The sequence below is a fragment of the Cyprinus carpio genome, chromosome B10 (assembly GCF_018340385.1).
Source record: "Cyprinus carpio isolate SPL01 chromosome B10, ASM1834038v1, whole genome shotgun sequence".
Classification (NCBI taxonomy): Eukaryota; Metazoa; Chordata; class Actinopteri; order Cypriniformes; family Cyprinidae; genus Cyprinus; species Cyprinus carpio.
The window spans coordinates 10,801,197-10,818,331 of record NC_056606.1 but is presented as its reverse complement, the minus strand read 5'-3'; the positions used below and the strand labels follow the sequence as shown (position 1 = coordinate 10,818,331).

Here is a 17,135-nt window from a genome sequence, read left to right as displayed (position 1 = left end):
GCCATGTTTTAATCCATATATTTTAATGCACATTTTCCAATATGGCATAAAAAAATGCTAGACTGAAAAAAAAGTGCAAAAAACATGTACGCTCACTTGAGGTTGTTCTTTTTCTTGGTAAGAAAAGATTCGCTCAAACTATAATGGAAACACATTTATTGAATACATTCCTAGATGTCATGTGACTGTGTCATGTGAAAGTCATGTGATTGAATAATTTATATATATGGTTCATTAAGAGTTTTTGCTTGAAGCTGATTAAAGTCGAATTTTCTCTCTGATGTACATAATGTATGCTGGACTTCTCCAATCATTTAGTCCACTTAAACCCCACCCCTTTTTTACCTTTCTTTCTTCTTTCATCCAATCAACAAGCAATGAACTAAACCAAACCTCCACCCTAAATTTTTTCTTCCGATAATTTGTTTCACTTAAATGTACATCGCAATATGGAAGAAAAGATCCGTTGCTACTTCCGTTCATCATGAAATTAAAAAATAAAAATTAAACCAACACCAACACATACTCAACCCAAACCCAACCTAGTATTATATGACTTTCTTCTTTCAGACGACTACAATCAGAGTTATATTAAAAAATGTCTGGGACTTCCAAGCTTTATAAAGGCAGTGAATGGGGGGGTCGAGATTTTAAGACCTCAAAAGTGCATCCATCCAACATAAAAAGTGCTCCACACAACGGGGAGTTAATAAAGTTAATAAAGGCCTCTTTACTGAACCCAAGTACATCAGTTAGCAGAAGTTAGAGATTATGGTTTATAAAGTTTTAAATATGGATATTTTTCTTATACAAGCGCATCGTTTCGTATTAACTCCCTGGAGCTGTATAGAGCACTTATGATGGATGGATGCACTTTATATTGCTTCAAAATCTCGATCACAATTCTCTGCCATTATAAAACTTGGAAGAGCCAGGACATTGCTTACTGCATGTCTACTATTGTCTCATTTGTTTTTATCTTGTCTGATTGTAAGGAAATTTAGGATAACTATCTGAGACAAAGCTGATCCCTCAGCGAATCTTAACTGAGAACTACATAAAGTCTCATGAGCTTCGAAAAGCATCTCTGTGAAATGTCCTTTTTATTTGCCAACATTCATGTGAGCGTCCTGTCCCATTGTAATCAAATTTTAAAGCAGACCAACAATGCACTGTCAAACATATCAGATTACACAAACCTATCCAGGTACATCACACCTGTTCAGTCCAAACCAGACTCTCCCAGCCTGCCTTCACCAGTGAGGATACAAAACACAATGATGCAAGACTGACGCACAAAAGTGGGTTGTGTGTGTATGCCAACGTTTTTATGACATGCTGCTAATGTAGGTAGCCATAGAAACCCAGCAAACTGTTCCGTTGGAAAGGAAGTGGTTCTAACTTCCTGTAAAAATGTGACACTGTTGTGCAGTTGTGGTCGTGACCTCATACACACCTACACACACTGCTGAAAAATATCTCACTTACAAACGAGCCTGAAAAGTCTTCCCTACATGATTTTTTTCAAGTGGTTCAATTGTGATTGTGGTTGTTATCAGGCCTCATTGGGATGCACGAGTGAAGAGTCTCACATCTCATGGATGAGTACAGCTTCTTTGCATTACATTCAAATGAGGTGCAATGCAGACAGACAGTTGGAGAATCATCTGAAGAGCTTTCACTCACGCATCTTCCTCTTCCTATAAGCTTTTATGAGTCTCTCCAGTTTCACACACATGCACTTAGATTAAGCAGGAATTGCATTAGAAAATAATGGGCCTAAGGCTGTCCAGCAATGTTCGTCTTAAATTTCTTTTTATCCCATATCTTGCTTTTCTTAATTTAATCGAGTCCATATCAGTAACCACAGTAATTCTGCTCTTGTATCATATTTCTACAGGGGTCATATCATATTTTTATTTCTTCTCTGAGGCATACTTATAATGTTAATCAAGATTTTTTTGCACCAAAAACACTCATAATTTTAGTACATGTATGCATTTAGTCAATATTGTATTCTCTGACTGAATTAAACAGGCCAATTTTGCTGTTGTACCTTTAGGACTCTTATGTAAACTGACTTTTTGCATAAGAAATGAGCAACAGCAGGTATGCTGTGATGTCTTATTTAGTTAGCACTTCCTTGTTTCTTAATAAGAGCCTACATTACATTGTGACACATAATAAATATGCAGAGATACTGAATTTGCAGCATGGACTGTTAAAATCAGATTAAAATTTTTAGGGATCTTGCTAAAAATAAACTCATTCCCTTTTTTCCTAATGTTGGGATCCAGAAGGATATGCAAAGACAAAGAGCAAAAAATAAATAAATTGGCATTATTTCCCACATTCTACTCATTTCCATTAACATTTCTTGGAATAATAGTATACTTCCTCATTAAATTACTCAATGAACTCGGGTTTTGACATCTGATATTTTATAACAAGTCATTTTGGATTATTAGTGTTTGGATCTGTTTCAGTTCCATAAAATGTAATGATATGACCCTTTTAAAACCCTCAAAACAGTTTGATACTCTATAGAAAGCCACACAGTCTAGAATCCACATTGATTGCGCTGACTTGAATTCTTCGCAAAACTCAATAGTAAAGCCAGGAATCCAGTCGAAAACAAAGAGTCTACGGTGACTGTCCATTTGAAACAGATATCTCATGAGAGCAGAGGGGAACCACAGCAAGAATCAAACAGCCGGAAAGAGAAAGGAAGAGTGGGAAGGGAAAGATAGGGGCGCCACTGCTGTCAAGAGCAGCAAGATTGTGTTACTGACTGATATATGAGAGAAATTCAGACTCAATATTCAGCGAAAAAAACCCACGCACACTGCAGACGTAAACAAAAGCGGCTAGGCCGAACTGCGAGGGGTTTCCTGTTTAAACAACTAAATTAGATATGTTGTGTGTCTCTAAATCGAAAGCAAAATGCAGATGGTGTTAGACACAAATACAGACAACAATCTAAAACGGCATGTCACGTATGAGAATTTGAGGTTGAGATGATCAGTTTCAGTTTCAGACGCAGAACGACAACTAGCTTCGTAATCTGAATCAAGACGTCTTTTATTTGCGTAATTCATGTCAAGCAGGACTTAGTTGTGGAGAAAACTGTGTTTTAAACAGACTATATTTGCTGATGTGGGCCCCTCGATGTAACCGCATGGACGTGATTCTCTACTACGCTGTCAAATGATCAGCCACACTTTCTGAGAGAGTTTTCTCACAGGATTTCTGTGTCTCTGTCTTGTTTTTTACGCTTAGGTAGTGGTGCCACTGATGCTTACAAGTCATTAAAAACTTGATGTGCTATTGCAGCTGTTGGGGTCACAGTCGGTGGGTTTATGAGTTGATATCCAATCTGAGAGGCAGATATTGACATGTATACATATCTCATATTTCTCTAAATAAAGAGAGAAAGAGACTTGCTCTCGCACATGAGGTTTATATCAGATCAAGAGTGTGTGTTGTAACATGCTGGATGCATTTAGTGGTGGATTTAGGTCATTAAACATAGGGGAGCTAGGGACAAACTAATTTGATAGAAAATACCTTTGATTTAAGGTAAGCCTGTGAAAAAATAAAGACATACAATCTCTCATAGAAGCCTTCTTTTGAAACACACTCACACATTTGCACATACACACTCTCTACTTCTGTGGACCCAAAAATGAAAATTGGTTGCAAGTATGAATATGCACAAGTGCAAATGACATTAGAATGTGACAATAAAGTGCTCCATATGACTTTTGCACTATATTACAAATCTCCTAAAGCCACATAATACTCTTATTTGATTTGGTGAAGTCGTTATTCACTGTTGTAGATCTCAAATATCATTCACCCTTAACGAATCAATGGATTTTGGTGCCATTGACAACAATTCTGGCTCAATGCTTCTTTAAATGCAAAACTCTCTGTATAACACACTTGAAGTTTGCAGGAGATCTTAAAGTTAAGCAGATATTTACATTACTCATAACTATTTTCAATTCTTTTACAACTCTTGGAGATATGCCAATGTATCTGTTTCTCTTCTCTCTTATCATTCTATCTTCATTTGCAGGTGCTGCTAATGAATTGGGCCAACAGGGACGACAGGTGACCATGGGGCCCCATAGGAGAGTAACGTAATGCGTGCATGTGGGTGTTCTTTGGCAGATAAGAAACTGAGGAAATCTCTCTCATGCAGAGAGAGTTATGGGTGATACCGCTGGTGGGGAGGCTGTCTGAGAAAGTTCACTGCAGACACACACACCGAGGCGGTGTCTTTTATTAGATCTGTGCTGAGCCATAATGGCAGAGATCAAGATCGCCAGCTATAATAACCATACTTCCTGTACAAAAGTATTCAGTAGAGACCGGCTTGCTATTGTATTACACACGCACACACGCACACACACACACACACACACACACATACACACACACACACAACTGCATTATGTACAGAAGGATCTCCTCAGCAGCTTACTTCACAATTTACTTTGAGTTGTAGAGACTTGCAGGGGATATATTGCAAAACATTCACAGTCAGTCACATTACTGCACAAAGAAAAGGAAAAGAAACCACATGGAGCACAAAGACAGAAAAAGTGAGTCGGAGGGGCCGGTATTTAAGTGGCATGGAAAGGAGAGATGAGTGTTTCTCTCCTGAGATGCACAAGCGTTCTTACCTTGCAGGTCAGAAAGGAAGAGAAGGGCACTGCTTCCTGTTTGCCCACTCCTCGAGCGCAATGTACCTTTAAATGTTTCACCTTTACCTTTAAAAGTACCAGATGACAGCTCTGACAAAATGTGCACTCATGCACACACACACACACACTCACACAAAAAGACTAAGAGGACTTACTCACGGAACGCTACTGACAGACAGGAAGTGAAGTGAGCTTCTATTGTTAAAAAGGCGAGAGTGCCTAGTCCATTCGGTCTTGTCCTTTCTTACCCCTCTATCTCTCTCTCAACACACTCTCTTGCTTTCTCTCACATTTGCACCCTCCTCTCCTGCCTTCTCCTTCAGCAGACAAAGAAAGGGAAGGAATGGTACGAGAAAGCAGAAAGAGAGAGAGAGAGAAATAGAGGGAGAGACAGTGAAAGAGGTAGAGAGAGTAGTGTTGAGAGAAGATAGCCCAACCCCCTTCTACCAGCCAGTCTGCTTTCATTTCTTTTTCTTTTTTTGCTTTTCCCTGTTCAGCCCCTCCCCCACCTTCCCTCTCCTTCACTTTATCCTCATTCTCTCTCTCTCTCTCTCTCTCTTCACACCTAAAGAGTACAGTATGTGTTTCCAAGGCAACCAATCATAAACTCTGCTCACTGCACATCAGCTCAATGCTACAGAAGAGGTTCTGAGCTCAAAACAACGATCTTACCTGAGAAGAAAAACACATGCAAACATGGACTATGAGACCTCCTGAGGGAGACCGTGTGCAAATGAGAAATTTGCATGGCTGCTTATAAAGATTTATCTGTCTGGGTCACATTGCCTGATTTATTTTCTTATTTGTTCAGTGACTTCAGATATGAGGGTTTGCATGTTGTTTAGACAACTTTCCCTCTTCTGCATGTACAGTACCACATGCAAACCTTCCAGAGTTGATAAGAATTTTTTTCCACCTGGAAGAAATTACAATTGACTGACTGGTAACAAAAGCTGCTTACTATTATCTAGAAATGTAATGAAATATGTTCTTATTTTAATGCATGGAAATCTTGGCAATTTTATGTCCTAGAACCTACTCTACGCAAGTATGTGAACTCTGAAACACAATTCAGAATGCCTCACAACACTTTAGCATTCCTTGAGGAATCTCATTATTGCTATAAAACAAGTTAAGCTGTTATGGCTAAGCTGTTTTAAGAGAATCTTGCTGAGCAAGACAGTTTAAGATTGCTACAGTGTCAAGACAGCTAAATAAAATCCAGTTTAATGGCACAGGATTCGAGGGTAACTCTTTTTGTACAGGTATAAAAACATGTTTGGGGTGGGGGGAGGTGGGTTAATGCTATTTCATGCGTGTTGAGTTATTTACACTGTTAAAGAGTTGGATTATCATGATAAACATGGCCAAAGTTTCAAAAAACGATTTGGACGTATAACAGAGTATTTGTTGTGCCAAATACACACTTCTGGGTTTCTTACAAGTTTTGGAAAGTTTTTTTTTATCATTGCTCTTTATGATGTAATGAAGGGTGGAACTCCTTATATGGGCATTTCTCCCAGAAGAGTGCACCCGTCCCTTCTAGTTATAGTTTATCTATGTATAGCTCCGGTTCACACTCCAGTACAGTAGGTGGTGGTAATGCACCATTCAAGTTGGATGCCAACTGCCGTTAAACATTAAGGAAGAAGATTCAAGATTCAAGATTTTATTTGTCACGTACAAGTTATATGACATACAACAAGCAGTGAAATGTAGGTCTGCCATACTCTTTTTAGAATAGGAAGAACGCGCCGGTGCATGCAATGACCGGAGCAAAGGCAAGAGTGCGCCAATCAACGCTCTTCATTCGGCAGCACTGCTGTATGGGACTCGCTCGGGAAGAATGTGTCCAAAGAAGTGTGTTTTTGGTTGTAACTTACTTGTAAGGGAAATATAACTTTGTTCAGCTTCCCAAAGGAACACAGTGTTATGTGACCAGTGGATGCAGTTTGTTTTTCGAGGCAGCAACGGAGTTTCACAAGTGTGTTTGTTGACGAATGTTTTATAAACAAGGCCCAGTTTGACACTGGATTTGCACATCGTTTGATACTGAAAGATGGAGCGGTTCAGATATCTGCATCAGATATCTGTGTTTTGTTGGCAATCAGAGCTTAAGGGCTTGTCACCTTTTAGCTCCGCCCTTGGCGCACCTCCAGGAGCTTGGCTGTTTTTGGAGAGAATCGTAAAGCAGTATCTTTCTTTTATAAATATGATAAAACTAAAGACTTTTTGGAGATATGAAGGATTGAGTACTACTCTATAGGTACTCAAGACTAACATGAGATTGGGTGAAACTGCGTGTGTTATGTCCTCTTTAAGGAACTGTACACTTGTATTGGGTTGGCCAAGCACTGGTTTCTGCTGATATAAGATGTAAGTAGATATAAGATGTAAGTACATTTCTAGCCAGGTCTTTGTAACTTACCTTTTTTTTTTTTTTTTTTTTAATTGTCAGTTAGAATAATTCATTATAACTGGACTTGGATTTCACCAACAATTTAACAATGTTGAGATCAGAGTGTTTAAATCAGAAGTTTGAGATGAGAAGTCTGAAATCAAACGAAAGCAGTTAGACAAGATTAGAAGTTTGAGATTAGTGTTTAAGTCAGAAGTTTGAAATTGTATGTTTGATATCAGACTGTTAAAATCAGAGGTTTGAGATCAGAAGTCTTAAGGCAAACTACAGCAATAACAAAAGATCAGAGGTTCAAGATCAGAAATGGGACATCAGTGTTTAAAACAGGCTTTTGATATCAGGCTTGAGATCAAGAGTTCTGAAATTAGACTATTACAGTTAGAAGAATTCAGAAGTTTGGGATCAGACTGATGAGATTAGAGTAGGGCTGTAGTCAACCAAAGAAATGCTTAGTCAACCAAAGTCCTGTCCTGCGCAACGATCAGTCGACAAAAAAAAAAAAAAAAAAAGACGCACACGCTACAAAAAATATAACTGCTAAAACTGCCAAATAATGAAAAATCCTAACAAAAGCTCTCGTTTATACAGGCTGTATATTCTTCTTTACTTTCAAAGCTATGGGTTAACTTTTGTCCAGCCGATCTAACGTTAGGCGTTTTCAAACAAACACACAAAAAACCCAAACAGCCTAAAACACGCCTGTGGCATGGCCAGGGGGTGCGCCTAGTACATAACCAATAAAATATATAAACTTTTCGACATTAGACATAGCAAGCTGTCTGACACATTTATATGTCGCTTACCGCTTTTAGGTGATAGGTCATATTGGTCGTTGAGCTATGGTAAGTTAGCTTTAAGCCGCATAGCTTGCACTCCACAGTCTTGTCGTCTTTTTTTGTAAAATGCAGCCAGACAAAATATTTAGATTTCTTTGACATTTTGTCGACTAAAGCCAAAACAAGTAGCATTCTTACTAAATGAATACAGCAAAACTACCTATATTCCTTACTGAGCGCGAAGTAGCAGTGCTGTCAGACACAGGTGCGGTTCCCACGTGATGCGCTAAACTGTGGCGCTGTTATAAAATAGACTAAATTGAAGCATTTAAAGTTTGGGATAAAACATAGGCTAATTTTAGTTTTAGAATAAAGTAATATATAACTGCTAATAAAGGAATAAATATCAAGGAGTAAATCAATGAAAATTTCTTTATTGGTGAAAAATAAAAATAAATATGCAACTGGTCGACCAATGAGAATGTCAGTCGACCAAGACGGCATCGACCGATTAGTCGACTAAACGACTAAAGTTGACAGCCCTAGATTAGAGTGTTTAAGTCAGATGACTGAGATCAGAAACTATATATCAGATTGAGGAATCAGAGGTTTGAGATCAGAAGTATCAGGCATTACTTTTAGACAGAATTTGGAGATCTGATGTTAGCAGGTGAAGATCAGCTGAAGAAGTTTGTTTTCGGGCTGCTGAGATCATACTGTAGAGTTACAGTAAACAAGTCCAGGCAGATATGATACGTGAAGCAGATACTACACAAGGTAGAACTACTGTACACAAGTAGCTGACGAGCTCCAAAACGATGGTGGTCCAGTAATGACAGTTTCTTCAGAACCACAGATTCCCACATGAGGTTGTGAAGTGCTTGGATTGGCAAAACTTTAGGATGTTTCCAAAACCAAGTTTCCTTCACTCCCAAACCATAATAACCACCACCACTGCGACTCACACAGCTGGACCACCGTAGTCCAAACCAGAACCAAACATAATGTTTCAATTTACCGCTGAGCTGTAAAAGGTGCACAGTATGCATGCGAGTTTAAAATAATGGCTTGTGTTTGTGTTTTAAGAGTGCTATAATTACATATTCAGGGTGTTTTTGCTTAGGATTAACACTAGACTACGCTGTTCAAGAATTGTAGGAACTTTCTTCTTTTAAAGGTTTCAGCAGACACTTCGTAACTATGCGAGGAAAAACAAATCTGCTCGAGTTTCAGCACATACAAACTTGGTCTCCAAAAACACAGCTGACTCAAGTATCCAAGCTGTCCTCAAAAACGATTAATTCTGCAATTACAGACTTCCTGTTTCTGTGTTTGAACTCTGTTCTGGGTTTCAACTCAGGAAGGTTCATTTCAGTCTACAAGGTTACAAGGCACAACTGATCTCATTTAACTGACATCACGGTTTCATTCATTACAGCTCTACCAAATGACACGGGTTAAGCTTCTATTTTTAGGAGGATATTTTAGCAGCTCACGGTTGTCTGCTTGTGGTAAAGCTCCGGTAAATGTAGGTCAGTATGTGGAGATTACCACGGCACGTGTGCCATTAAGGCTCATGCAGGTCTGTGCAAACAATAGCCTTCCAATGTTTTTTTCCCCTGGAAACATTTACAGTATACAGTGGATTGTTGAAGTAATAACAGAGCCATACTTCCTCTTTGAGTTGGCATGCATAACAAATGATGCAGTTTTCTAAAAACCAGTGCATTTTGAAACAACGTTTGCATGACAGTCTTCTTACAATATGAAAACTAGCATGCCGTGGGGATTGTAATCTCATGATGGAATTTATTTAATCACACGGAACCAGAGAGCCAGTGTAAGCGATACCAGTAACTACAGTTGCCGGGGATGATGTGAGGCAATGCATCTGTAATCCTACCACACACACACACACACACTGCTGTCAGAATAATGAATGACTGCTTTAGTGCTGATCAGAGTGCACGTAATGCACACATACACAATATTCATCTGTATGGTAACACATGCCCATGCTAATAAGCACATTCAAAACCCATGCATGTACCTCTAACTATTATGAGATGTTTAAAAAAAAAAAAAGAGACCGTATTTCCTTTCAAATCTTCGGCTTACCTCCTCTCCTCTTCTTTCACCTCCTCTTTCTCTCCCCTCTTTCTCCCGTTTTCCTCCTCCTTTTTCCTTCAAAGCAATTCCAAACCTTTCCTCTCCCTTTCTCTCTTTCCCAAGTCAATCCTGTCGCCTCTGTTCCCCACTTCTCTCCTCCCCCTTTCCCCTCTGCTCTCCTCTCTTCTCTCTGATTTTCAGATGTTCACAGCCGACTCATCCACGTGCACAGCCTGGGGGCGGAGCCACTGCTTGCTGCTCCTGCACTCTGCTCAGTTGTCAGTCATCTCACTTCATCCAATCAGAAGAGAGCAAACTGTGTCAGTCAAGGTATACCAGCGAATATGAGCCCTGGAGGTGGGAAATGTGTGGAAAAAAAAAGTGGGAGAGAGAGTGTGTCTGCTGTGTATGTGTGTGTTTTGGAACAAGGCCAACACACTATGTGCTATTTTTAAACCTCACTGTAGGGTGGCAAAAGACTCCATTTTCTGAAAGAATCGGGTACATTTCAAATCCTCAAAAATATCTATATCCTCAATTAAATCTGTTTTGAATGAAAAAATATGAAATTGTGGAATTCATGACGGGATAATTGTAGTCTGGAGTGGTATTCTGATATAGCCATCTCTCCATGTAGTGGTGGATGTGGTCACTACAGTTACTACAGAGTTTTTAATGGGCTAAAAGCTGCGCTGATACCATATTAACAATTCTGAGTTCAACTGATACATATAACAATGCAAGGGTGTTGCTCTGTGGTAGTTAAGGTGGTTGTTTGGGTGTTGTAGGTGTTTGCTTACCAACCCAAATCAAGAAAGCTCATGCCTCATGTCTCTGTGATATAGTGTTCCCAACAATATAAATTTGGTTGCTTGTTCATTGTAAGCCTATGGCATGAGAATCATAAGTGTGACCTCATATGAAAAAAGGAACATTAGGAACAAGAATAGGAAATGCAAAGGATATTATAAGACAGAAGAAAAAATAGAAATATGATAGAATAGATATAAGATATCAAAAGAATAGCATAGAATAAAGTAGAATACAATAGAATAGAATAGAACAGAACAGATTAGAATAGGACAAAACAAGACATGATAGGATAGAATAAGACAGGAGAGGACAGGACAGAATAAAACAGGAAACAACAGGAATGTAATAGAATAGAAAAAACAGGATAGGATAAGACAGGAGAGGACAGGACAGGACAGAATGTGATAGGAAACAACAGGAATAGAACAGAATAGGACAACATAGTAAAAAGTATGAATAGGACTGAATAGAATTGGATAGAATAGAATGTAATCGGATATCATAGAATATAAAATTGAATAGAATAGAACAGGATCAGAAAGAATAGGAAAGGGTTTTTATAAGACAGGGCAGCTGTAGTGAAAAATAAATATACTTAAATGTATTTGAAATACAATTATTTCATGCTAAGTATACTACAAATACATTTTTGTATTAATGTACTTGATAAAATGTCCTGCAATTGTACTTTTAGTATACTAAACTGGTATAGTTAAAGTCTGCTAAATTGGAACAACTAATTTTGTACTTAATGCACTTTTAATTGTGCAGAAGTAGTGCTCAAGTAAAATTAAAGATATACACTCAGTATATTTTATTGTGCTTAAGTGGAACTATTGCAAGTATACTTCGGGTACACTTTAAATATTTTGCATTTAAAGTCTGATATTATTCAAAGATTGTAAAATCCTTATCAAAAGTGACATTAAAACACATTTGTGACCCTGGACCACAAAACCAGTCTTAAGTTGGAAGGATATAAAAAATAGCAATAACCAAACATACATTGTATGGGTCAAAATGATAAATTTTTCTTTTATGCCAAAAATCATTAGGTAAAGACCATGTTCCATTAAGATATTTTGTAAATTTCCTACCATAAATATATCAAAACTTCATTTTTGATTAGTAATATGCATTGCTAAGGACTTCATTTGGACAACTTTAAAGGCGATTTTCTCAATATTTAGATTTTTTTGCACCCTCAGATTTCAGATTTTCAAAAAAGTAGTATCTCGGCCAAATATTGTCCTATCCCAACAAACCGTACATCAATGGAAAGCTTATCTATTCCGCTTTTAGATTATGTATAAATCTCAATTTCGAAAAATTTACACTTATGACTAGTTTTGTGATCCATGGTCACATTTCAGACTTAATATAAAGAAAAATACATTGTGCACAATATGCCAAGTAATGTTTAATTATAGTTTTTATATCAGTAAGTCTTGAGTTATCTGTCAGTAAATATGTTAATAGATTTGAACTATACTTAGTATGAAATAAATATATTTTAAATACATTACTTATTTACTAGGGAGGATATGATAGGAAAGAACAGGAACAGGATAACAGGACAGAATAGAATAGAATAGAATAGAATATATAGTATATACTACAGGATAGGATAGCATAGCATAGCAGTAAGAATTAGAAAAGCATAGGACATGAGAACAGAATAGAATAGGGCATGATAGGACAGAATATAACAGAATATGATAGAGATAGGATAGCAGGAAAGCATAGCAGCAAGAATACGAAAAGCACAGGACATGAGAATAGAATAGAACAGAATAGAATTGAAAAGAATAGAATAGACTCGATCAGAATAAACAGGAAACAATGGGATAAGACAACAGGATATGACAGAAGAAAGAACAGGAACAGGATATAATAGAATAGAACAGAACAGAATAGAATATAATAGAATATATAGGAATAGGACTAGGAATAGAAAAGGATAATTAAAGGATAGCAATATGAATAAGAAAAGCACAGAATAGAAAAGAACAGAATAGAATGAAATAAGATAAGGCAAGAACTGGGTAGGAATATGAATATGAGTATGAATAGGACTGGACAGGATAGGATATGATAGCAAAACGAAAAGCATAGCATAGCATAGAATAGAATAGAACAGAACAGAATAGGATGAGAGGTCAAGATATGAAAGAACAGGAAAGGATACCATGAGACAGAATAGAATAGAATAGCACAGAACAGAACAGAACAGAACAGAACAGAACAGAATAGAATAGAATAGAATAGAATAGAATAGAATAGAATAGAATAGAATAGAATAGAATGGGTTGGTATAGGAATAGGTATCCGACAGGATAGTACAGAATGGGAATAGGAAAAAGGATGGGAACAGGGGAAGAGAAGTTAACAGATGATATAAGAGTATAAATTATTGTGAGATATGAGAATAGATTCTGAGGATAGAGAATAGCAAAGTTGGAAATGGATGGACTGGATATGATAGAACACACTAGGTTATATGATAGGAAAAATATGATGGTGAGATTTGAGAATAGATGAGAAATGTAGAGCATAAGACAGGACAGGATGACAGTAGAGGAGAGGAGCAGAGGGGAACAGGATGATAGAAAAACAGAGGGGAACTCGAAATGCTTGTGCATTCCTGGAGGTGTCTGGTCACAGCTGGGTAGACCCACAGCTTCTGACTGAGACACTTAGACTGAGCTATTGAGGCAGTGAGGCAGCGGGTGAAAGGAGGGGGGGGTCTTGCCTACGTGACTTTCTGTGCATAGCACCCACGCACCCCACCTGCCCCGTCCCCATCCTCTCAAATCAGCAGAGAAGACAGTGTTCAGGGTGAGTACAAACCAAAATTTGATGGACACACAGAGATGGTGCATCACAAAAACCACACAGATCATAAGAAACGAGACAGATTCCTGTCTGACTGCCCATAGCAACAGCTCCAGTGCTGCACGGTCTCCATTGGGCGAGCCAGCCGGCTGCATGATATACCAATGTTGGCATGCCAGCCAATCAGACGCTCTGTCTGGCTGAGCTGGATTCCATGCTCACCATGGTAACAGAACTACACACTTGAGTCAGTCAAACATGGAGCTCTGACATCCATAAACCACATGTGACTGCTGACTCCATGCGAAGAGAAAAACCAGAAGATGTCATAAATCAATACTGTTTGTGTGTTCGTGGTAGCATAAGGACATACAGAAGATACACACTAAACAGTAATGGATGAAATAGCTTACTGGAATTCCTCTGGTGCTACGGAGCCATAAAAAAATGCATCTAGTTTTGTGTGGTGGTGTGCTATACGCTTCATATCTGTGGCTCTGAATTATAATTCCAACCAGATTATGCTATGCTGTCTAAAAGTTGATGCCACTATGTTACAGGGAGTTGCTAGGCTATTCTAGATGATTTCTAGGGTGCTATAGATAAATCTGGTCTCTAGACATAGCTTTTTATTGTATGTCTATGGGATTTTTTTTGCTCATCCACACACAACTCTCAATGACATACTGCACAATTTTGGGGAGTGTCATCCATGTCCACAGCACAAAATAACTTTAACACAGGATATAGGTTTGTTCAGATCACTAACAACATCAAATTACAGATATACTTTTATTCAGATGGGACAATGCAAAAATAATCAGTATTACATAATACATTTCATGCACCATATTTTACTGATAAGAAATGTGTTAAATAATTCTAACAATTCGCGTTAGCATCATAAATCAAAAATCAGATGAAAATCCATAAACGTGAACCAGCTCTGCTTGGCAACAGCTTTGTCTCAACATGCTACACACATGAAATATGATGCTCAGTCAGTGTCATCATCTTTTAACCCTAAGGAAGCCATGATTATGGTCAGGGAGAGTTAAAAGACCCACCTCTTCTCCATGATGATTTGCTCTCCAAGCTGTTCATCTCCCTGAGCTCAATCAGGAAGAAGCTCTTCACAAACTGGCACCAATGGCCCTTTTCTACTGGCTGCAGATGCATCAGCAATAGTGACATCATTTGCCATCCCACTGCAGGGGTGAAGGAAAAATCCCAGCTGCTGGACAGCTGTGCAGATGACAAGAAAGATTTTCATAAAGACGTTTTCATGATGTTTTGTTTCTGTAAAATGACAAGATGTCATGAGGTATGTTAGATTTTCAAAACACAGCTGCTAGATCTCTAGCAATAAAATATATTTTATATTTTTTTTAATACAACATAAAGACAAATAATAAATAAACAAAATAGAAATGAGTGTAAATAAATGTTTAAAGAACGCTGTCGAATAATATACAACCCGTGTAAATATCTTAGACATTTTTGTATTCAAATGGTGCCATCTAGTGGTGTGTTTTTAGAGAAAGCAAAGAGACGCACTGGTGACGCACAAACAATTTGTGAAGCAGGACTGATCTTGTTGTAACATCTAAGTAGTAACATAACTTATTAGTTTGCAACCCAGCTATGTTTAAATATATTCATTACCTTACCTGTGATATGAGCTGAAAACCGATCTCTGTGTGTATGAGCTAATGAGGAAGAATTGCGCAGTTTAAATTCCTTCAAGAACCCTCCATAGAGCCTTCCTCCACCTGTAACACCGCCATATGAACATGTACCCTCCATCAGGAATTAATAACTGATGAGCCGAGACTAGAGGAGTTGTTACTCACAGCTGCGTTACTTTTACTAAGGATGAGCGGTTGAGTCACTGAGTGACGTCAGTGCGATTCATCCCACGCGACGGAGTGACACTTGCTCACGAGCTCGTGCATCTCTCTTATTGAACAGCACTACAGAGAAAGTTTTTATTATTATTATTATTTATTTATTTTATTAGATTATTTTAATTTTGCTTGTGCACTTAAACTTAAAATGAAAAAATGAAATGACCAAAAATGAAATTTTGCTGGAAATGTATGTTAAGCATCACAAAAATGTCTTGTTGGAGTGGTTCAATAATTAGTCCCTGTTCTTGTGCTTGTCCTAACTAGCTCAAAAACATTAGCTCAAATGTTTGTGTATACTTGTGTTATCCTCCACAGTGCAATCCTGTACAGTGGCCAAAGGAAGAAGAAAAAAGTGGGATGCAGACCACCCACTAGGTAACTTTGGCAACAAGACAACCATGCACGGCAGGCAGTTGTGGAGGAAGCCTCACTAAGTTAGCAACAAAGTGTTATTGTTTCATTTGCTCATATGTAAACCGTTATATAATACTTGTTAACAAATTATTAACCATAAATAGTGTTTGTATGTCATATTGAGAGCATTATGTTATTTACTTTTTTAAAGAGGTTTTGTTTAGCTTTGAGGATAAGCTTAATTTATTTTTAAAAATTGTGAGGAACACTGAATACAAATGCAATTAATGTTGAATAAAGGATGTTTTAAAGCACTTAATGACATTTTCAGACTTCCTGTGACCTCATTTAAAGTGAGAACTATTTATGGTTAAGATGTTAATAAAATTTGATCTAACTCAAGGTTATCTAATACAAAATGTGTTAATTAAGATGACAATGAATAAAGAACTTAATTTTTGAATAGTTTATTATGGTTTACTTATTATAATGTGTTACAGAATAAGAAAATAAAATATATGATATGCAATCTACAATAAAATAAACATTTGTAATGCGAGAAAATCATAGCAGCACGTGTGTGGAATGTGGCATTATGGTGAAATTAAATGAAAATTCTTTAATTAAAAATACTTTTTTTGAATTAAATAGCCTATACTGTAAATTAAACATAACCCAATTGTGAATATGCTACAAGAGGATCTAATCTATGTGCTACTACTTTCTGACCCTTTTTAAAAATATGTTAAATTGAGAAGTAATATTTACTGCAGTGTTTATGGTTGCTTCAATCAGGCCACTAGGAGTTTTCTTCACTGCTTGTTGAGACGATATTGTCATGGTAGAGCACGAAGAAGATTCAGTTGACACGATTCCAAGGTTTAAATGCATGTTTCTGAGGTTTTTTAGTTATTTATTTGATGAAGATGATGCACAGCATTGTCCTCTGATATATAAGTATTAAAATCCTGTAGAAATGGCTTCCTTCGTTGACAAATATTACGATTATTTTTACATAGAGAGAATCCCTATTCAATTGAAATACGTGTAATGAACATATCAGTCACTAGGGCGTGCTATGACTCTTTCCTGGTTCGAGTCTGTCTGTTAGCGTCTTCCATTTTATTGCACTGAAAGCTAATTCCACTTAAACACAAATAAAATTGTAGATTGAACATTTAAGTTCGCTCTGACCCTACTGTGGTTA

At 37.5% G+C, this 17,135-nt stretch overlaps 1 protein-coding gene across 6 annotated transcripts in view; it reads right to left on the bottom strand.

Moving 5' to 3' along the window:
• Positions 1 to 15,592, bottom strand: part of LOC109065436 — a 31,269-nt gene extending 15,677 nt beyond the window's left edge. Inside the window, exons 1-2 of one of the 6 annotated variants that reach the window (XM_042732474.1) lie at positions 15,335 to 15,592; positions 14,732 to 14,963 (exon numbers count right to left, since the gene is read on the bottom strand). The gene's annotated coding sequence lies outside the window, so the exon portion shown is untranslated. Of the gene's footprint in view, positions 1 to 4,691; positions 4,779 to 4,867; positions 5,122 to 10,025; positions 10,203 to 14,731; positions 14,964 to 15,334 lie in introns of those variants that run through there. The other 5 variants (XM_042732477.1, XM_042732479.1, XM_042732475.1 and 2 more) reach the window with 5 other exon arrangements.
• Positions 15,593 to 17,135: the final 1,543 nt, after the last annotated feature.